The 23,434-nt window shown below is 41.7% G+C and overlaps 1 protein-coding gene across 3 annotated transcripts in view; it reads right to left on the reverse strand.

Annotated features, from left to right (window-relative positions):
* The window catches only part of dnajc5 (DnaJ heat shock protein family (Hsp40) member C5), an 80,886-nt gene extending 57,615 nt beyond the window's left edge, over window positions 1–23,271 (reverse strand). The window contains exon 1 of one of the 3 annotated variants that reach the window (XM_062979079.1): window positions 23,033–23,271. The gene's annotated coding sequence lies outside the window, so the exon portion shown is untranslated. Of the gene's footprint in view, window positions 1–18,515; window positions 18,718–23,032 lie in introns of those variants that run through there. The other 2 variants (XM_062979080.1, XM_003220655.4) reach the window with 2 other exon arrangements.
* Between the last annotated feature and the right edge of the window lie 163 nt (window positions 23,272–23,434).

Consider the following 23,434-nt stretch of genomic DNA (forward strand, 5'->3'; position numbering starts at 1 on the left):
GTGTTGGCTATCCCTCCCAGTTTGGTGTCATCTGCAAACTTGATGATCGTGCCTTCTAACCCTTCGTCTATGTCATTAATAAAGATGTTGAACAGAACCGGGCCCAGGACAGAACCCTGCGGCACTCCACTCGTGACTTCTTTCCAAGATGAAGACGACGCATTGGTGAGCACCCTTTGGGTTCATTCGCTTAGCCAATTACAGATCCACCTAACCGTAGTTTTGTCTAGCCCACATTTTACTAGTTTGTTTGCCAGAAGGTTGTGAGGGACTTTGTCGAAGGCCTTACTGAAATCCAGGTACGCTACATCTACGGCATTCCCTGTATCGACCCAACTCGTAACTCTGTCGAAAAAAGAGATCAGATTAGTCTGGCTTGACTTGTTTTTGGTAAATCCGTGTTGACTATTAGCAATGACTGCATCTGTTTCTAAGTGTTTGCAGACCACTTCCTTAATGATCTTTTCCAGAATCTTGCCTGGTATCGACGTGAGGCTGACCGGACGGTAATTGTTTGGGTCGTTCTTTTTTCCCTTCTTGAAGATAGGGACCACATTTGCCCTCCTCCAATCTTAGGAGGTATTTTGCCTTCTCTGCCAAAGAGTGTTGGTGGCTTACGAAACCACAACTCACATGGTTCCAAAGCATTCAGAGATGGTTATTAAAGTAATGTCAAACTGCATTAATTCTACAGTGTGGATGCATATTTTTAAAGGTTACTTTATTCAGTAAGCCTGCATTTCAAAATCAATGACTCAATAGTTACTTATATACTTAGGATGCAACTGATTTTTATTCATCTCTAGTCAGAAGATTTTATTTTAGAGTTCTTCAATTACACATTTTTAAGACTTTATGAGAAATAAGAAATCATGTCATAATGTACCATGTATCCTAGGTAGGAAGTCGACAAACAAAACATAGCAACAGGAGGGTGGGCTACTCCTTGTTTCACTCCTTATTCTAGAACATGTAGCTATGGAAACACATAACAGGAAAAAGGGGGGGGAACACTTCCAGTAATATACCAGTGCTTGCTTAACACTATATCTAGAGTTAATCTTTCTTACAACTAATATTGAGCTGTCTGCGTTAAGTACTAAACAGAGAGAACATGCATGGGAACTAGTCTTAAAATGCATTTTGTACAAATTTATTAGATTTTATTCCAATGGAATCTATACCAGGGGTCCCCAAACTAATGACCATGGGCCAGATGCAACCCTCAAAGGTCATTTACCTAGCCCCTGCCCTAAACTTTAGACTTAGGGTCGCCCTAAGTCTGAAACTACTTGAAGGCACACAACAACAACATTCCTAATTAACTTGACTATCTCATTAGCCAAAAGCAGGCCCACACTTCCCATTGAAATGCTGGTAAGTTTATGTTGGTTAAAATTGTTCTTTGTTTTATACTGTATTGTTCTTTCATGTTTTTGCACTGCAAATAAGATATGTTCAGTATGCGTAAGAATTTGTTCATGTTTACTTCAAAGTATAGTCTGGCCCCATAGCAGTCTGAAAGACCATGAATCGGCCCACTGCTTAACAAGTTTGAGGATTCCTGAGCTATACTATTGCCTATTCACCTTGAAACTGGGGAATCAAGAGAAAAGGGTTCAAATGAACTAGTAATTATATGAAATGAAGAAATTTATCAGGAAAAAAGTCTTTGCTAACCTTTTCTTGATCATTTCTCTTGCTTATCAGAGGCATCTAAAAATAGGTGGTCTTAATTATAAACAGAGTATCAGCATGTAACAAAAACAGTTGCATGCTGCTGAATGAATAAACTAAGTAGCCTATTTTATGAAGATACTAAATTGAGAATAGTGAAAGTTTTCTCTATCATTTCCTAAAAGCAACTGCATCATTACACTAAAAACAACTGCTTTTATAGTTTTCATTCAAAGAAGTGTTTCATGTGCTCAAGAAGTAACATTATGTTCCTACCTGCACCTCCTTTTTATATCACTGATTTGGATGCCACTTTTCACGAAGGACAGTGAAATTGGGGGAAACTGAATCAGTGTTAAAATGCTATGTGAAATTACAAAGCTCTAAGAGAAAAGTCACATGAGGAAGGATGAAGGAAATGGGTATTTTTAGCCAAGAGAAAAGAAGATTACGAGGAAATGTATTGACATTTTTCAAATATTTAATATTGGATGGAAAACAGGCAATAATGCACTTGAATCAAAATCAGGATGGTTTACATGAGCTTTAGGAAGCGTTTCCTAACTAGCAAAGAAAGACAAATTGAACAAATGGCATATGGGCAAAACTAGATGCAAACTAGATTGCTAAATCCATAGCTGCCAATATATGGAAATGCAGAAAAGAACATTTACAAAAAGAAAAACTGCTGTGTAAAGTGTTATCTTTCACCTGTCCACTAATTATTCACAACAAATTCTCCCCAAACTGTTTTTCTCTCCACAGTGAGACTTATGTCTGGAATGAAAGTAATTTGTTAAAAAGACTAACAAAAGTCCATCTCTACCTGCAGAGAGGAAGAATAAGGGAGTCAAAAGTTTAGCCCCAACTAAATGTTCCCCAGCCAATACAACTACATCATATTTACTTGGGTAGGGAACCTTTTTCCTTCTGTAGTGAAAAAGCAGGGTAGAAATAAACATCATAATAATAACTTTCAGGGCTGTATTAACCATTAAGCAAAATAAGCATGTCCCTAGGGCATCAAAGGAAGGGGGACATCACAGAAATTTCCCATTGCTGGATTTACCATAGACCATGTAAAACTGTAAAATGTGCAGCTGAACCAGCTTCCACATAAGGGGGTTCCCACAATCAAAGACTCTGCAATTAGAAAAATTAGGAGAATTTTTTTCAAATATAAAGAAAGTGAGAGTATACAAAAATAAACATTTTCTACATGACTGTCCTTTTTCATTTTAAAAATTAACAATATTATGGTTTATTATTGTTTGTATTTTGAATTAGAAATATATGAGGGCACCAAAATCTTTGAAGTGCTTAGGGATTTTAATCCAGCCCTGTATTCCTGCTGAATACACTTTAATGAAAAAAAGAGGACATATAATTTTCCCCAAGAGACCTTCTATTTCAATTCAGCCTTCATTCTCAGAACTATGCCTATCTCCCAGGGGATGGAGGGGTCCACAAGGCTGGAAGAGAGAAGAGAGTATACATGCAGAATTCCAAAAGTAGAATTCCCTTTCCAGTAATCACGGCCTATTCCCAGAGATCTTGTGTGCTCTCACACACAGATGTGACATACATGTCACCTGCATACCATCACAGAGATTTGTTGAAAACCTAGGACTTCAGGAATGGCTACAAATACTTGGAATAAATCAGTACATAGGGTACAGGTATTTAACTGAACAGTCCTGGTCCCATGAATGCAGAGACTGGCCATAGGAGCAAAATGATACCCTTGTAATAACTACTCAACCTCATCTTCAACAGGTCTAGATGTAGAATGCTTCCACTCTTCCATTTCTAGCCCACTACATTCTGACAGCACCTTCTGTTTTATGTCCCTAATGTTCTTTAACAATTTTATCTGTCATGTTTTCGCTCCACAATGTTCATTATTTCCCTAACCTCAAGCTTCTGTCACATAAATATGCAGTATTGAAAGGCCTAATAACAACTGTGCATTTATAAAGGTTTCTCCTCCTCATTTGAATACAAATATCAGTCTCTTATTCTGCTCTGCTCAGTAATGACACATCCATGCATCAGTTGTCAGATTCTATTATTCATTTCATATGTACCAGATTACCTATAGGGTAGGAAAAGATAGCATAAGTCACTACGAGATTGTTCTGAATTTACACAATACAAGAGAACAGAATTAGTTAACCCAAATAATTATGTGTTATTCTGAGAGGCAAACAATAAAGCAGTTCACTTGATATCTGCAACTGTGCAACTCAAAAGATTCTACCCACAAAATTGCAAACTCTAATCAGAAACAAGATAAACAATGTGGTGTGGACTACAACTCTGTATTTTTTTCCCCTGACATTAAATCTAATCATGTCTGATTCCGGGGGTTGGTGCTCATCTCCATTTCTAAGCCAAAGAGCCAGCGTATCCATTGACACCTCCAAGATCATGTGGCCGGCATGACTACATGGAGCACCATTACCTTCCCGGCAGAGCGGTACCTACTGATCTACTCACATTTGCATGTTTTCGAACTGCTAGGTTGGAAGAAGCTGGGCTAACAGTGGGAGCTCACCCTGCTCCCCGGAATCGAACCACCAACCTTTTGGTGAGCAAGTTCAGCAGCTCAGAGGTTTCACCCACTGTGCCACCGGGGGCTCCATGACTCTTGATACCAGAGTTTAAATCCCTGCTTGGCCATAGAAACCCATTGGGTGACCCTGGGCCACTCACACTCTCAGCCTCATCACAAGCCAAAGGCAACCCCCCTCTGAAAAAATCTTGCCAAAGAAATCCCCATTATAGGATTACCATAGGTCAGAAAGCACTTGAAGGCACATGACAATAACATCAGAAGCAAACACTGGGCACTCCTTCCATTAACCGACATTTCATTATAAGTCCATATATAGTTAAGCAACTGCCTACCAAAGTTTTGCAGTTATTTCCTTGCCTAATTTATTTCCAAACTTGCCTCATTTTGTAAGGAAGGAATGTTACAGCACTTATTGCAAGCATACAAACTTAGTTCCACAATCTGTGAAAATTGGGGGGCGGGGAGTAGTCTACAAAAGAGTAATCTACAGACTTAATTTACAATATGAAAAGCTAACTTGTAGCAGTGAGGAACCAGACATGGCTAGGAATTTCATTTACGAATGTCTTTGATACAAATCTAGGACCTGGTAGCACTTTAGAGTTACAAGATTAAGAATAAAATTTGAGTTGGAAATAAATATTTTAAACTGTGAGAAAAGGAATAAACAAATTCCTCTGAAATAAGACTTGATGGAAACAAAAGATGATCTAAAAGCAATAGATGAAGGACACTACATAGGCTAACATACCTGTGACAGCGGTTGTCTATATAGATGAAAACATTATGTTTCAAGCCGCATTTTTGCAGTCTACAGTAACCCCATTAATGCCACACACATCATGGTGAGATTGGCATAACTGACCACACATTCCCACCTGGAGAACACAGTTCATTGTAGCGTGGGGTGGTCCATGTCTTCTATCTTTTGTATTATTTCTGGCCATATGGCTGTCGCCACTGGGTTTTTTCTCTGCTCATGGCGCATGCAAATACAGTAGAGTCTCACTTATCCAAGCTAAATGGGCCAGCAGAAGCTTGGATAAGCAAATATCTTGGATAAAAAGGAGGGATTAAGGAAAAGCCTATTAAACATCAAATTAGGTTATGATTTTACAAATTAAGCACCAAAACATCATGTTATACAACAAATTTGACAGAAAAAGTAGTTCAATATGCAGTAATGTTATGTTGTAATTACTGTATTTACAAATTTAGCACCAAAGTATCATGATATATTGAAAACACTGACTACAAAAATGGCTTGGATAATCCAGAAGCTTGGATAAGCGAGGCTTGGATAACTGAGACTCTACTGCAGGGGTCCCCAAACTAAGGCCCGGGGGCCGGATGCGGCCCTCCAAGGTCATTTACCTGGCCCCCACCCTCATTTATAATATAACATTTTTATATCAGTTTTAATAATATAATATATTATATATACATATGATATTGATAATATTATTATGTTATACAATGTAATACTAATAATAATACCATATAATAATATTAATTACATGTTATATATTACATATAATATTACAGTATAGTGGTATAGTTCAATATAGTAATATATAATGTTAATATTGTGTTATGCTAATAATATAATATATTGTACTAGCTGTGCCCGGCCACGCGTTGCTGTGGCGAAGAATGGTGGTATGGGAAGTAAAGTATTGAGGAATTGGTGGTAGTTAAGGTAAAGGGTAAACGTTTTCCCCTGACGTTAAGTCCAGTCATGTCTGATTCTGGGGGTTGGTGCTCATCTCCATTTCTAAGCCGAAGAGCCGTCGTTGTCTGTAGACTCCTCCAAGGTCATGTGGGATGACGGCATGGAGCGGCGTTACCTTCCCACCGGAGCAGTACCTATTGATGCACTCACATTTACATGTTTTTGAACTTCTGGGTTGGCAGAAGCTGAGGCTAACAGTGGGGGCTCTGTCAGTTCCCCCAATTCAAACCTGCGGCCTTTCGGTCCAGAAGTTCAGCAGCTCAGCGCTTTAACATGCTGTGCCATCAGGGGACATTATTTCCTAAAGGTTGTGAATATACAATATTTCTGATTATTTTGTTTTGTTTTTTTGTCTGTTGGAGGCAAGTATGAATGCTGCAATTAGGAAAAATGGTTAGGATGTAATGGCCTTGCAGATTTAAAGCCTAGCTGTTTCCTCCCTGAGTGATTTTTTTGTTGGGAGGTGTTAGCTGGCCCTGATTGTTTCCTGTCTGGAATTACCTTGTTTTCAGAGTGGTGTTGTTTGCGATATTTTATATGCTTCTACTGTCTGTGGCCCTGAGAAAACAGAGGATTGGCCAGACTTTGATGATGGGAATCCTTTGTTGGGAGGTGTTAGCTGGCCCTGATTGTTTTCTGTGTGGAATTCCCCTATTTTCAGAGTGTTGTTCTTTATTTAGTGTTCTGATTTTAGAGATTGTATTGTTCTGTTTTATTATACCACATTAATTTTTATATATTCTGATTTTAGTGTTTTTGAATACTTGGAGCCAGATTGTATTCATTTTCACGGTTGACCGCAACACAATAATAATAATAATAATAATAATAATAATAATAATAAGGATACTAATGATAGTAATAATAATGACTTTGGTAATACATAGTGCTTCACTGCCTTCTCAGCTTCCTTTCTGGAAGAATCCTTTCTTGGGAGGTGTTAGCTGGCCCTGATTGTTTCCTTTGTGGAATTTCCAATTTCCTTGCTTTATTTACTTTCTTTATTTCTTTATTACTGTCCTGGTTTTAGAGATTATATTGTTCTGCATTATTCTATCCTAGAAATTATTTCATATCAAAGTAGAATCTCACTTATTCAACATTCGCTTATACAATGTTCTGGATTATCCAACACAGTCTGCCTTTTCATAATCAATGTTTTTGTAGTCAGTGTTTCAAATTCATTGTGATATTTTACTGGTAAATTTGTAAATACAGTACAGTAGAGTCTCACTTATCCAACATAAGTGGGCTGGCAAAATGTTGGATAACCGAATATGTTGGATAATAAGGAGGCATTAAGGAAAAGCCTATTAAATATCAAATTAGGTTATGATTTTACAAATGAAACACCAAAACATCATGTTAGACAACAAATTTGGCAGAAAAAGTAGTTCAATACGCAGTAATGCTATGTAGTAATTACTGTATTTATGAATTTAGCACCAAAATATCACGATATATTGAAAGCATTGACTACAAAAATGCGTTGGATAATCCAGAAGCTTGGATAAGTGAGACTCTACTGTAATTACTACATAGCATTACTGCGCATGGAACTACCTTTTCTGTCAAATTTGTTGCATAATATGATGTTTTGGTGCTTAATTTGTATAACGATTACCTAAATTGATGTTTAATCAGCTTTTCCTGAATCCCTTCTTATTATCCAATATATTTACTTATCCTGCCGGCCTGTTTATGTTGGATAAGTGAGAGTCTACTGTATATTGATCATCTTATATTATCTGCTTAGAACTGGATTATATGAGGCCCCTTCTTCACAGTTGTATAAAATGCACACTGAAGTGGATTATATGGCAGTGTGGAGTCAAGATAATCCAGTGCAAAGCAGATAATATAAGATTATAAATGGGTTATATAGCTGTGTGGAAGGACCTTGAGTCTACACTGCCATATAATCCAGTGCAAATTAGATAATCTGTGGAAGAAGCCTAAGTGAGGCCTAAATCTGCCTGTCCCCTAACTGAAACCTGGCTGTCCCTTGGTTGCTAGGCAACGAAGTGGGCAGAGATTAGCCCTCTAAACTGGCAGCAATTGGATAAAAACAATTATTGCTCTCCCTCTAATTAGGACTTTATTTTTCTTTTCTTTTTGTTGTATCAACCTAGAGGCGTGGATGATGGGTTGTGTTGTCAAATTTCGAGGTTGGGGGGGCCTGTAGTTTTGTTGTTTTGTCCACTGCCCTGATGCCATCACTCTTTTATATATATAGATGTACATACAGCTGCTCTGAGTTCCCTTCGGGGTGAGAAGGGTGGGATATAAATGTAGTAAATAAATGTAGTAAATGAATAAATAAATAATTTTAGACTTAGGCTCGCCCACTTGACTTGAAGGCACACAACAACAACAACAACAACAACAATCCTAATTAACTTGACTATCTCATTGGCCTGATAGGTTTATGTTGGTTAAGATTGTTTTCATTTTAAAATATTTTATTGTTCTTTCATTGTTGTTGTTTTGCACTACAAATAAGACATGTGCAGTGTGCATAGGGATTTGTTCATATTTCTTTTTCAAATGATAATTTGGCCCCTCAACAGTCTGAAGGATTGTGGACCGGCCCCCTACTTAAAAAGTTTGAGGACCCCTGCTCTACTGTATATGCATTGCTACTTTAAGTGTAAAGAAACAATCATCTTTGTTCTCCCATGTATTAGAATCCTTATAGGATAGTTGGCTTGTACATCTCCCACCAGCCTATTCTGACCATCACAAACACCACCCCCTAGCTCCATAGCAATGCCACCTCAGAGCGTCTGTCACACTTCAAAAAAAATGCATTTTTGGAGAAACTGTGAGGTAAAAGGTAAGCTCTTTTACTTTGGTCTAAAGCCCTACGGTGTCTTTGTGAACCGCATTCGAAGTAAATAATTAGGAATGTTGTGTGTCCAGATTGCAGTGGCTGCAAGGTGAGTACACAATACACATTTGAACACAGTCTAAGGAAGGAAACAATAAAAAACCTTCAAACTTGGAAAGTACATAGCAGCTGGGAACAGAGTTAGCTGATGCTGAACTGGCAGGAGACAAAAATACTAACAACTGCATTTGTCTTGTTGGTCCCCTGACTGGCAGGACTCTTCACCACCTCTAAACATCTTAACAACTGACAATGCCCCATCAAAGAGACTAAGAACAGATATCCCTATAGGAATCAAGGATACTATCTGCACTAAATTTGCCAGGAATCTTTCATCTCCGTTCTCCCAAAGCAACCAGAAGAGCATTTGGGGTGTGGGGGAGGCTCTATCATCATTAACATGAGCAGCATGAATCTGGTAATCAACAGTGATACATTCACAACCCTCCTTGCTTCCTCAAGTTTATTCTCCTTTTCAGTAGAAACGAAACAAAGGAAAATGTGTTAACTTGTTAATTGGACTGCCTTGATGCAAACCTGTAAAATAAATGAATCACACATCCCAAGCAGTATTCAGCTAAAAAAAAATCTGCTGAAAGACAACATTGGCCATAAGTTAGAGGAATGTGTACCACATATGGAAAACATTTTATCCAGTGCAGGGTAGTATTGCAGTGTGTTGTCGAAGGCTTTCATGGCCGGAATTACTGGGTTACTGTGAGTTTTCTGGACTGTATGGCCATGTTCCAGAAGCATTCTCTTCTAATGTTTCACCCATATCTATGGCAGGCATCCTCAGAGATTGTGAGGTTTGTTGGAAACTAGGTAAGTGGGGTTTATATATGTGTGAAATGCCCAGGGTAGGAGAAAGAACTCTTGTCTGCCCTGAGGGAAGTGTCAATGTTGCAATTGGCCACCTTGATTAGCACTGAATGGTCTTTCAGCTTCAAAGCCTGGCTGCTTCCTGCTGGGGGAATCTAGGCAGGATTCCCCCAGGATTATTTTTCAGATAAAATACAAAATAAATATGGTAACCAATATATGGATTCTAAAATATATGTGTATACACATGCACACACAGAGGGGATGAATATTAAAATATAAAACTATACAATTGAAAAACAAATTTTCCAGATAAAATACAGTATCTTATCTGTCTATACACACTATATATACACCCACGGCCACTCAGTCTATCTATCTATAATTGTCCAATGCATGCAATTTAAAATATTGTTTTTGTTTATTTGTTCGGTTGCTTCTGACTCTTCATGACCTCATGGACCAGCCCACGCCAGCGCTTCCTGTTGGCCATCGCCACCCAACTTCCTTCAAGTCAAGCCAGTCACTTCAAGTATTCCATCCATACATCTTGCCCTTGGTCGGCCTCTCTTCCCTTTTCCTTCATTTTTCCCAGCATCATGATCTTTTCCAAGCTTTCCTGACTTCTCATTATGTGGCCAAAGTACTTCATCTTTACCTCTAATATCATTCTCTCCAGTGAGCAGCCAGGCATTATTACCTGGAGTACGGACTGATTGGATCTTCTTGCGGTCCAAGGCACTCTCAGGATTTTCCTCCAAAACCACAGTTCAAAAGCATCTATCTTCCTTCGCTCAGCCTTCCTTATGGTCCAGCTCTCGCATCCATAAGTTACTATGAGGAATACCATTGCTTTAACTATGCGGACCTTGCTTGCCAGTGTGATGTCTCTGCTCTTCACTATTTTATTGAGGTTGGCCATTGCTCTCCTTCTAAGAAAGAAACATCTTCTGATTTCCTGGCTGCAGTTTGCATCTGCAGTGATCTTTACGCCTAGAAATATGAAGTCTGTCACTGCCTCCACGTTTTCTCCCTCTATCTGCCAGTTATCAATCAGTCTAGTTGCCATAATACTGGTTTTCTTGATGTTTAACTGCAACCCAGCTTTTCTACTTTCTTCTTTCACCTTGGTGATAAGGCTCCTCAGCTGCTCCTCACTTTCAGCCATCAGACTGGTATCATCTGCATATCTAAGGTTGTTAATGTTTTTTCCAGCAATTTTAACTCCGTCCTTGGATCCGTCATGCCCCGCACATCGCATGATGTGTTCTGCATACAAGTTGAATAGGTGGGGTGAAAGTATACAGCCCTGCCATACTCCTTTCCCAATCTTGAAACAGTCTTCAAAGCAGCAACTGCAAGACTATTCAATGCTAATCAAGGTGGTCAATTGCAACGTTCACACTTTCCTCAAACAGACAATAGTTCTTTCTCCCATCCTGAACATTCCACAGATATATAAACACCACTTGCCTAGTTTCCAACAGACCTCACAACCTCTGAGGATGCCTTCCATAGATGTGGGCGAAACGTCAGGAGAGAATGCTTCTGGAACATGGCCATACAGCCCAGAAAACATACATAAACCCAATATTCTAGTGTATTTGTACAGTGAACCCTTCTCATACAGGCAGTCCCCAAGTTATTTTGTTCATAACTTGGAGACTGCCTGTACATGGGTCTGCATCCACGGGTTCAACCAACCAACTCAAAAATATTTGAGGGAAAAAACTCATTTGAGTTTTATTCAAATGTTGTCATACATAATGGCCATTTTACTTTGTTAATGCATATGATGGGACTTGGGCCTCCGTGGATTTTGGTATTTACAGGGAATCCTGGAAAAAAATCCAGCAGATATTGAAGGCCCTTTTTAATACTAATACTACATTTTGTATGGGGCCCCTGGTGGTACAGCACGTTAAAGCACTGAGCTGCTGAACTTGCGGACCAAAAGGTGCCAGGTTCAAATCTGGGAGCGGAATGAGCGCCCGCTGTTAGCCCCAGCTCCTGCCAACCTAGCAGTTCGAAAACATGCAAATGTGAGTAGATTAATAGGTACTGCTCCGGTGGGAAGGTAACGGTGCTCCATGCAGTCATGCCAACCACATGACCTTGGAGGTGTCTATGGACAACGCCGGCTCTTTGGCTTAGAAATGGAGATGAGCACCAACCCCCAGAGTCGGTCACGACTTGTCTTAATGTCAGGGGAAAATCTTTACCTTTTTACCTTTACTACTACATTTTGAAGAGGAAAGAGTCATATATTCAGCAGATATTTACTTAATAATACAACCACTTGAGCCATTCTTGTTTTCATCACTGAGTTTAAGACCTTTCAAGAGACGGCAAAGATGCTGACACCACTTATCACTATTTTTATATATTTTACAAATATTTATAGATAACCATCTGACAGATATATGTTTATCGATGACACATCTACTTCTTACAAAGCTTTGTTTCAGTGATCAACTACTGTGCCTTAAATTAAAAGGAGCTTCACCTTTTTGGCAACAAAGGAGAAAATGACACCAATTGAATTGATAAGGCAGATTTCATCTCCCTCTAGTTCAAAGTGATGTACTGACTTTGTCCTTTACCCTTGAATACACATTATATTACAGAGCTTGCAGCCTAAGATGCAGTACAAAATGCAAAAACCAAAAGCTAGTAGGAGACATTTACTGCAAACTGATACTTCAATTGGATAAAACATGAGCAAGATGTAAAAACCAGTAAGTCCCTTCTGTGTCAAACAGTGCCAGTATCCACTATGGAGAGCTTTCACTTTCTCTGCAGAAGAAATGTGAGATCCAATAATCTAACATGCTCCTGTATAAAGCTCAGCTGCACTGTGCCACCATGCTTATAATTGCAAGATATCGATAAAGCATAAAGGAGACAATGAAGTGTGTGTGACTCATCTTATTTGCTCAGTTCATCCAGAAGCTTTTGCAAGCAATACCTCAAGGGCCTGGAAGAAAATTGTGTTCACAGTTCAGCACCAGACTGGGGAGAGCACACACTGAATTCGCTCCGCCCACCCTTTCAAATTTGTTTTACAAATGCAATTAAGGCATCATAACATAAAACTCAAGGAGATAATATTTCTGAGGATCCATTAATTTCAGAAACAAAGACTTTTTATTTTCCCCACCCATTCTTGTCATTATTAATCAGAACAAGCATGCAACAATCATAACTATAAAGCATATATATAGAAAATGTTAAATAATTAATTACCTCAAACTACAAGGAAAGGGAGTATGCAAGCACGTACAGCATCAGACTTTCTCTTGGCACAAAGTACAGGCGTGTCAGCAAAAAAGATGAGGAGTTCCCTAGCCTATCTTCACTGAGATTTCCCAAGAATAACCACCAGCTCTTCCCCACAGGAACTACAATTTTATCAACCTCATTCTTCTAATTACATTCAACAACAAAAGAAACAGACACACAGAACACATCAGAGCCTGGGAGCCTCACATTTTCTTCATCTATCCCTCATCCCTTTTCTGCTCAACTCCCTCCCCATTTCTTCCCAATTACTTAAGATCTTTCTCTTGGCACACCTTCTCTCTCTATTGGCATTAACACAGTTGTTGTGATCAGCTGGCAGAAACAGAAAAGGGGAGGTGTTATGTTATGTCATACAGGAAGAAGCAGAAAACTCCCTACCCAGACACTTTCTATTTTCTTTCACACCCACAGACAAACACCAGCTGCCCCACTGCAATCCTTCCTATGCCCATATAAGCCCCTTACATCCACTTCTGTCATTTCACTGAATCATAGAATCATAGAGTTGGAAGAGACTACATGGGCCATCTAGTCCAACCCCCTGCCGCGCAGGAAAAACTCAATAAAAGTATCTCTGACAGATGTATGCACAGTTTCCTCCCTACTGCCTTCCCTATTCCCCTCCCCAGTGATGAACCATCCCACCCCATTCATATCATCCTTGGTTCCTGAAGCACACTGCCCCCCATCCCAGTCCCCTTGTGTCCCTTTCAGTCTTTTCTCATATATTGGTTTTCCACCACCACTGACCACCTTACCATCTAACCTGCCCCCCTCCTGATATTCGTTTTACTTTTCATAGAGTTGGAAGAAACCACAAGGGTAATACAGTCCAGCCCCATTTTGCCATGCAGGAAAACAAAATCAACGCAATCTTGACAGATAGCCATTCAGTGTCTACCTAAACACCTTCAGAGAAGGAAACTCCACCAGGTTCCAAGGCAGCATATTCCACTGCTGAACAGCTCTGATGGTCAGAAAATTATTGCCCCCTCATCAATATGACATCTTTTCAAAAATTTAAACATGGCTACCATGTCCCACCTCAGTCTTCCCTTCTACAAGCTAAACAGTTCTCCAATCCCCTTTTAATTAATCTGGTCACCCTCTGCTGAACACGTTCTCTCCATGTCACCACAATCCATGCAACAGAACACACAATGCCAGACCTGGGTTTCACACACCCCTCTTCCCACCCCCATCTCAATTTCATTGTAATTCTCTTCCCTGTCTCTCTTCTTTCACGCCTTCTCCACTTCTACCAATCACAACTTCAATTTCTTCTGTCCCCCTCCACTTCTTCTCAGATTAGTTATAGCAACCCACAGTGCTGTTCCACTTCCATAGCCACATCCACTTCCATAGCATTCAACCCTATCCCCCACTTTGCCATGAGCACCGACAGTAGCGACCCCCCCCAATTATGTCACAGACACCTCTCCCAGTGCCTCCTCGCTGCTTAATTGTACCACAAAGCACACCCAACAATACAGATACCACTCCCCCACCTTTTCGACTGCCTCTTCATCCCCCTAAAACTCACACCCCCTTCGTTTCGCCACAGAGTTGCATTCTGTACCCTGGTTTTGAACACAGGCCCCATCCCCGCCTCCAAGGTATGCCACTATTCCTCCCACAGAGCCTCATCCCCCCCCCCCCCAAATCATAAAATAATAGAGTTGGAAAAGACCACATGAGCCATCTAGGCCAACCCCCTGCCATGCAGGAAACACACAAAGTCGGAGGCCTCTATTTAAAATCCTCCAAGGAAGATGCTTCCGCCACACTCTGAGGCAGGGAGTTCCGCTTTTGAACAGCTCTTAGGGTCAGGAAGTTCGTCTTCACCTTCAGGTTGGAATCTCCTATTCTGTCATCTGAACCCATTGCTCAGAGTCCTAGTTTCCAGGGTAGCAGAAAACAAGCCTGCTCCCTCTTCCTTATGGCACCCTTTCACAAATTTATACATGGCTCTCATGTCTCCTCTTCTGAGGGCTAAACAGACCCAGTTCTTTAAAAGACACTGTTAAGTGGGATTCATGCTCTCCAGACCATTGATCATTTTAGTTGCCCTCAAATGGACACCTTCCAGCTTAGAATCAATATCTCTTTTGAACTGTGGGGCCAAAAATTTGAGACAGTATTCCAACCCAGGCATGAGCAAACTTTGACCTTCTGGGTGTTTTGGACTTCAACTTCCACAATTCCTAACAACAGGCTGTTAGGAATTGTGGGAGCTGAAGTAGAAAACACCCCGAGGGCCAAAGTCTGCCCTCGTCTGGTCTAACCAAAGCAGAATACAAAGGCACTATGATGTCCCTCAATCTGGACACTAGACTTCTGATGCAGCCCAGAATCCCATTGGCTGCATCACTACAGGCTCATGTTAAACTTGTGGTCCACAAAGACGCCAAGATCTCTCTCACATGTCCTGAGTTTCCTACAGCCTTCCTCTCAACCAAGTTCACTCAAAGGCCCTCTTCACCCCAATGATGCCTCCCTGCAATAGTTCACTCACCTTCCTTCCCCAAGGCTTTAATTTCACCTCGGGGCCCCTTGATTTTGCCTATTCCTCCACACCTGACTTGATCGGAGGCCCTATCTCTGCAATCCCCTGGACGACGTCCTTGCAGATAGTCAATTCTCTCACACCAGAAACAGCTTGCAGTTTGTTGTCGAAGGCTTTCATGGCCAGAATCAAAGAGTTGTGTGCTTTCCAGGCGAAATGGCAGGCGAAATGTCAGGAGAGAATACTTCTGGAACATGGCCATACAGCCCAGAAAACACACAACAATCCTGGTTTGTAGTTTCTCAAGTCGCTTTTGACACACAAAAATCACTGCAATGCTTCAGGTTCAATTCCTTCCATATTTCACCTTAGTATCAGGTCTCCACAAACACTCCCTCTTCACCACAATGATGCCTCCCTACAATATTTCACTCACACTTTCTTCCCCACGCCTTGAATTTCATCTCAGAGTCCCACTCAGGTTTGCCTCAGGGTCTTCTTCCTCCATACCTTATCTGACTTCACCTGAAACCCCCACCTCTCCCATAGTCCACTTTAGGGCCCCATTTTATTCTAGACATAGAATTGAGGTTGGAAGCTCCCACCCTCTTGGTGTCGCCACAGAGTTGCACTGTGCATCCCGGGTTGAACACGGGTCTCCTCCCTGTCTCCCCAGTTGGCCACCATCCCTCCCCACACTGGGCCTCATTCATTCCCTTGAGTTTCCCTACAGCTTTCTTCTCAGCCAATTTCACCCAGAGGCTCCTCTTCTTTGCACCACTCATTTCCCCTTCGGCCCATGCTCCCCATGCCTTCAATTTAGCATCAGGGTCCCACATCCCAATTATGTATGCCTCCTTCCAATATTTCACTCATGCTTTCGTTCCCACGCTTCTAATTCCACCTCAGGCCCCTTAGTTTTGCCTCAGGACCTTGTTCCTCCACACCTGATTTCACCTGAGGCCCCATCTCTGCCATGCTTCACTTTGGGGGTCCCTCTTCACCCCAATGTTTCCTTCCAATATTTCACTCATGCTTTCTTCCCCATGCCTCCAATTCCACGACCGGCCCCATAGTTTTGCCTCAGGGCCTTGTTCCTCCACACCGGATTTCACCTGAGGCCCCATATCTGCCATGCTTCACCTTGGGAGCCCCTCCTCACCCCAATGATGCCTTATTCCAATATTTCACTCATGCTGTCTTCCCCATGCCTCCAATTCCACGACCGGCCCCATAGTTTTGCCTCAGGGCCTTGTTCCTCCACACCTGATGTCACCTGAGGCCCCATCTCTGCCATGCTTCACTCTGGGGGCCTCTCTTCACCCCCAATGATGCCTCTTTCCAATATTTCACTCGTGCTTTCTTCCTCACTCCTCCAGTTCCAACTCAGGCCCCTTAGTTTTGCCTCAAGGTCTTATTCCTCCACACCTGATTTCACCTGAGGCCCCATCTCTGCCATGCTTCACTTTGGGGGTCCTCTTCACTCCAATGATGCCTCCTTCCAATATTTCACTCATGCTTTCTTCCCCACTCCTCTAATTCTAACTCAGGCCCCTTAGTTTTACCTCAGGGCCTTGTTCCTCCACACCTGATTTCACCTGAGGCCCCATCTCTGCCATGCTTCACTTTGGGGGTCCTCTTCACCCCCAATGATGCCACCTTCCAATATTTCACTGGAGCCTCAGGTGGCCTAGGGGATAAAAGCCTTGTGACTTGAAGGTTGGGTTGCTGACCTGAAGGCTGCCAGGTTCAAATCCCACCTGGGGAGAGCGCGGATGAGCTCCCTCTATCAGCTCCAGCTCCATGCAGGGACATGAGAGAAGCCTCCCACAAGGATGGTAAAACATCAAATCATCGGGCGTCCCCTGGGCAACGTCCTTGCAGACGGCCAATTCTCTCACTCCAGAAGCAACTCCGGTTGCTCCTAGCACACACACACACACACACACACACACATATATATATATATATCACTCATGCTATCTTCCCTGCACTTCCAATTCCAACTTGGGCCCCTTAGTTTTGCCTCAGGGCCTTGTTCCTCCACACCAGAGGAGGGAAACTAAAATGATTAAGGGTCTGGAGAACAAGCCCTATGAGGAGCGGCTTAAAGAGCTGGGCATGTTTAGCCTGCAGAAGAGAAGGCTGAGAGGAGACATGATAGCCATGTACAAATATGTGAGGGGAAGCCATAGGGAGGAGGGAGCAAGCTTGTTTTCTGCTGCCCTGCAGACTAGGACACGGAACAATGGCTTCAAACTACAGGAAAGGAGATTCCACCTGAACATCAGGAAGAACTTCCTCACTGTGAGGGCTGTTCGGCAGTGGAACTCTCTCCCTGGGCTGTGGTGGAAGCTTCTTCTTTGGAGGCTTTTAAGCAAAGGCTGGATGGCATTCTGTCGGGGGTGCTTTGAATGCGATTTCCTGCTTCTTAGCAGGGAGTTGGACTGGATGGCCCATGAGGTCTCTTCCAACTCTACTATTCTATGATTCTATGATTATTTCACCTGAGGCCCCATCTCTGCCATGCTTCACTTTGGGGGGCCCTCTTCACCCCAATGATGCCTCCTTCCAATATTTCACTTTCTTCCCCAAGGCTTGAATTCCATCCACCATGGGGCCCCGGCCTTGGTTTTGCCTCAGGGCCTTATTCCTCCACACCTTCCTTCACCTGAAGCCCCACCTCTGCCAGGCTTTACTTCAAGGCCCCATTCAAGCTGCTTTGGGTCGTAAAGCGGGGTGTAAGTTAAAATAATAATAATAATAATAATAATAATAATAATAATGGCTCCTTCCCTGTCTCTTCCCCCTCAGTTGGCCATGCATGTTTCCCCAAGAAGGCCTCAGAGTCAGGCCCCCTTCCTTCAGCTCGGGCCCTGCGTTGCCCCCAGGCAGGCCGCCTCCTCCTCCGCACCGCCCCCGCCTCGCCGCAGCCCGGCCTGGCCTCCCTCCTCCAAGAAGCGCCGCACAGACGCCACCGCCGCCTCCTCCCCATCTTCCTCCTCACCTGTCTCCTCTCGCCGACGGGGAAATCAGAATGACATCCAGACAGGCTGAGCACTGAGCAAAGCTGAGGAGAGCAGAGAGGAGGGCGACGGACGGACGTAGGTGCGTGCGTGCATACGTACGCGCGCATGAGGAAGCGGCGGCGGCCGGGGCACGCTCCCGACGTTCGGAAAGAGGCCCGGGAGCGCGCGCGGGGGAGAGAGAGAAAGAGTGAGTCTGTGCTCCCGCCGCAGCCTTGCCTGCGCATGCGCGCGCCGGACACCTGGTCCCTTCAACCCCCGAAGGGGCGGAGTTTGTGGATGGGGATGATATAATAGTACTAATGATAACGATAAAGATGATAATAATAATAATAATAATAATAATAATACAGTAGTAGGGATGATATCTCAGTTTGGCTTTCCAGAGCTTTTGGAATACTTAATAGTGTAATAATAATAAATATGATGATGATGATCATGATGATGATCAACTTAATTCTTGTTTCCCAATGCTTTTGAAATATTTAATGGGGTAATAATAATATTAATAATATTAATGATAATAGATATCTCAATTTCCAGCTTTCTTGTTTTCCAATGCTTTTGGAATATTTAATAGAGTTTTATAATCTTGTATTATAATAATAATAATAATAATAATAATAATAATAATAATAATAATAATAATAATAGATATCTCCATTTCCAGCTTTCTTGTTTTCCAATGCTTTTGGAATATTTAATGGGTAATAATATTAATAATATTAATGATAATAGATATCTCGATTTCCAGCTTTCTTGGTTTCCAATGCTTTTGTAATATTTAATGGAGTAATAATATTATTAATATTAATGATAATAGATATCTCAATTTCCAGCTTTCTTGTTTTCTAATGCTTTTGAAATATTTAATGGGGTAATAATAATACTAATATTAATAATATTAATATATTAATAATATTAATGATAATAAATATCTCGATTTCCAGCTTTCTTGTTTTCCAATGCTTTTGAAATATTTAATGGGGTAATAATAATATTACTAATATTAATAATATTAATAGTATTAATTATAATAGATATCTCAATTTCCAGCTTTCTTGTTTTCCAATGCTTTTGGAATATTTAATAGTGTTTTATAATCTTGTATTATTATTATTAATAATAATAATAATAATAATAATAATAATAATAATAATGTTTATGTATACCCCGCTTTATCTCTCCACAAGGAACACAAAGCAGCTTGCTGCAAAACCAATACAATACAATTTATAACCTGAAAATATACCAACATTAGAATAGAATTCAGTATTAATAGTATTAAAAATAAACAGTTGTATATTTTAGATTACATATATTTGGCAATCACAGATAGATAGATAGATAGATAGATAGATAGATAGATAGACAGACAGACAGAGTGTGTCTATATTAATAGTGTGTCTACATAAGGACCACCAAACGCAGCAGCATTGCCCAAACACAAATCAAGGAACATGAAAGGCACTGCAGACTGACTCAGCCAGAGAAGTCAGCCATAGTAGAGCACTTGATGGATTAACCTGGACACAGCATATTATTTGAGAACACAGAAATGCTGAACCACTCTAACAACCACCATGTCAGGCTACACAGAGAAGCCACTGAAATCCACAATCAGGTGGACAATTTCAGCAGAAAGGAGGAAACCATGAAAGTGAACCAAATCTGGCTACTGGTATTTAAAAGCTCTAAAATTAAGACAGTAAATAAGGAACAACACTCTGAAAACAGGGGAATTCCAGACATGAAACAATCAGGGCCAGTTAATAGCTCCCAACAAAGGATTCCTCAGGCAGGAATCAGCCAGGCTTTGGAGCTGCAAGGCAATTCAGTGCTAATCAAGGTGGCCAATTTCAACATTCACACTTGCCTCCAGCAGACAAGAGTTCTTTCTCCCACCCTGGACATTCCATCAGTGGTTTGATCAATACCCCCTCCCCATTTTCACCTGGGGTGCATCTGCACTGAAGAATTAATGCAGTTTGATGGGACGCTTACAGTGCAAATGCACTCTCTGTTAAAGGAAACAATAGGATTTAGTCCCAAAGATGTGTTTTAGGCAGACACATGGGCATTCCTTAGCCCTGTCTCTTTGTATGTCACCTGTCAATTTCTGGAGACCCCCATACATTTCACAGGGTTTCCTTTGGCAGGGAATACAATGGGTCCTTGGTATCCACTAGAATTTGGTTCCAGGACCCCGTGGATACCAGAATCCATGGATGCTCACATCCCATTATACACAGTGGTGTGGTAAAACACTGTTCCTTATATAAAATAGCAAAAACAAGCTTTTCTTTTGGAATTTTAAAAAAAATATTTGAAAATGGAATCTGTGGATATGGAGGGCCAGCTTGTCAGAGATGAGTTTGCCCATTCCTTCCTCCAAAATCTATATTTCAGAAGACGGAACAGGCAAACCCACTTCTGAGTTGCTGACCCACTGGACCTGATATTCCTTGGTGGTCTTTTGGGGGCCCTTCCATACAGGCATATAACCCAGAATATCAAGGCAGATAATCCACAATATCTGCTATGAACTGGATTATCTGAGTCCACGCTGCCTTATAATCCAGTTCAATGTGGATTTTATACAGCTGTGCGGAAGGGGCCTGGGTTTGGAAAAGATTCTTCTATTTGGACTGCCACTCCCAACATTGCTAGTTGGGAGATTCTGGGAGCAATAGTCCCAAATAACACTTTTTGGAAGTTCTAGCCTACTGCATTGGGTGGAAAGGGGTCAGATCTTGTGTTCTCTGTGCTTCCACATTGCTTTTGTGACAATCCCATAAATTGATAGATTTCTTTAGACTACGAAGACCCTGCTTAGCTTCCAAATCCAGGTGAAATCTGGTACCGTTAAGTCAACATGTGTCAAACTCAAGCCTGGTGGGCCAAATGCAGCCCACCACTTCATTTTATGTGGCCCTCCTGATGCTGGACTCCTACTGCTATATTCCTTATCATTAGACAGCATGAGCAAATGGAAATTGTGATACAGAAACATTAGTGGCGCAGTGTGTTAAAGTGCTGAGCTGCTGAACTTGCAGACCGAAAGGTCCCAGGTTCAAATCCCGGGAGCAGAGTGAGCGCCCGCTGTTAGCTCCAGCTTCTGCCAACCTAGCAGTTTGAAAACATGTAAATATGAGTAGATCAATAGGTATCGCTCCGGCGGGAAGGTAACGGTGCTCCATGCAGTGATGCCGACCACATGACCTTGGAGGTGTCTACGGACAATGCCGGCTCTTCGGCTTAGAAATGGAGATGAGCACCAACCCCCAGAGTCAGACATGACTGGACTTAACGTCAGGGGAAACCTTTACCTTTACCTTTAAACATTAAATTATGTTATGATTTTACAAATTAAGCACATGCTGTTTTTCCCCCTTTAATCGACTCCATGCTATCTTGTGTACTTCACAGTGGATCGTTTGTCCTTTACAGTATTGCTTATAATAATTTATATAATGCATTATTTACAGTTTTCAGCAGTCAAAATGAATTGCAAGCTAAAAAAGAGACGGGTCTCCACATTTCAACCATTTACACTTTTTGACAATGCTCTGGCCTCTTACTGGTTTCGATTTCCTCAGTGTGAAAGAACATGCGGATCAAGAATAGATCTCTACAGTCACCAACAGACCCATCACCAACACTCTACACTTGGAAGGAAATCATATTTGGCTATGAGTGACAGACTATGAGTGTCCCTCACCAGTCAAATAAGTGTGGGTTTTTTTTTTTTGGGGGGGGGGGGGGGGAGGTGACTGACTTAGTTGGACTGTTTCAACCTTGCTTACTTTTCCAATATACCTCACAACCTCTGAGGATGGCTGCCATAGATGTGGGCAAAATGTCAGGAGAAAATTCTTCTGGAACATGGCCATACAGCCTGGAAAATGCACAACAACCCAATAATAAAAACATTGTATTATGTTTTCAAGAATAGAACATTCTTCTATTTTACATATTTTACCCCAGTATCAAAGACTTAACACACACACACACACACATATATATGCACATTTCTGATAAATTTTTGGTAGGGGTGTGCAAAGTTTTGGAGTTCCAATTCTCTATCCATGGATTCAATGTCCCTTTGAAGGTAACCATAAGGACAGTTTGGCTCCCAATGCAATTTAGTTTAAGTGATTGCACCCTTTCCATTGCCTACAGACATTATCTACTGTATACAGTACCTCCATGCATAGTCCTAGAGAGAGCCAGTGCGCATGCGCGTCTGGTGGGCTTCTCCTTCCAAGGGAGGGAGGGCATCCCTGCTCCAGGCAATGCAGGAAATATAATTATCAGGAGAGGCCTTTTCTTGCTGACATTGCAGGGCAATTTTTTGTGCCCATTGCATTGCAATCCCTGAAGGTTTCTCCATGCCATCCCCACCTTTTGCACCCATGGTCTACTTTGCTGCACTTCCCTCCCTTTTGCTTTATTTTCCTTGCAATACAAATAAATCCTCATGCAAAGGGTTCCTTACCGTATTGCCTTTCGATGGAGTCTCCTGGAGCCTTAAAGGGCCAAGGCACGCTCTGATGCCCTGCAGCCAGCCCTCGCCATGGGTCTACTCGAGAGTAAAGCCCTTTCCCAGCCCAGTTTGCAAGCCAAGAAGGTGCAAAAAAGAGCAAAAAAAGGTCCCTGACCGTCTCAGAAGGGATGCAACCTTATCTACTGTTTCTGCTGCTGCTGCTTCTTCCTCCTCCTCTTCCTCTTTGCCAGCCTGGTTTTGCAGCAATCCGATTAAACTGCAGGGCAAATCCGGGCTCAACTTGAGGGGGGGGGGGGGGAGGCAGCCCTTTGCAAGGCTCAATTAAATATTATAATTTGATATTATAGATCATAATAAATATATTTGACCCCATTTGCAAAGTCTTGCATCTTA

The sequence above is a fragment of the Anolis carolinensis genome, chromosome 4 (assembly GCF_035594765.1).
Source record: "Anolis carolinensis isolate JA03-04 chromosome 4, rAnoCar3.1.pri, whole genome shotgun sequence".
Classification (NCBI taxonomy): domain Eukaryota; kingdom Metazoa; phylum Chordata; class Lepidosauria; order Squamata; family Dactyloidae; genus Anolis; species Anolis carolinensis.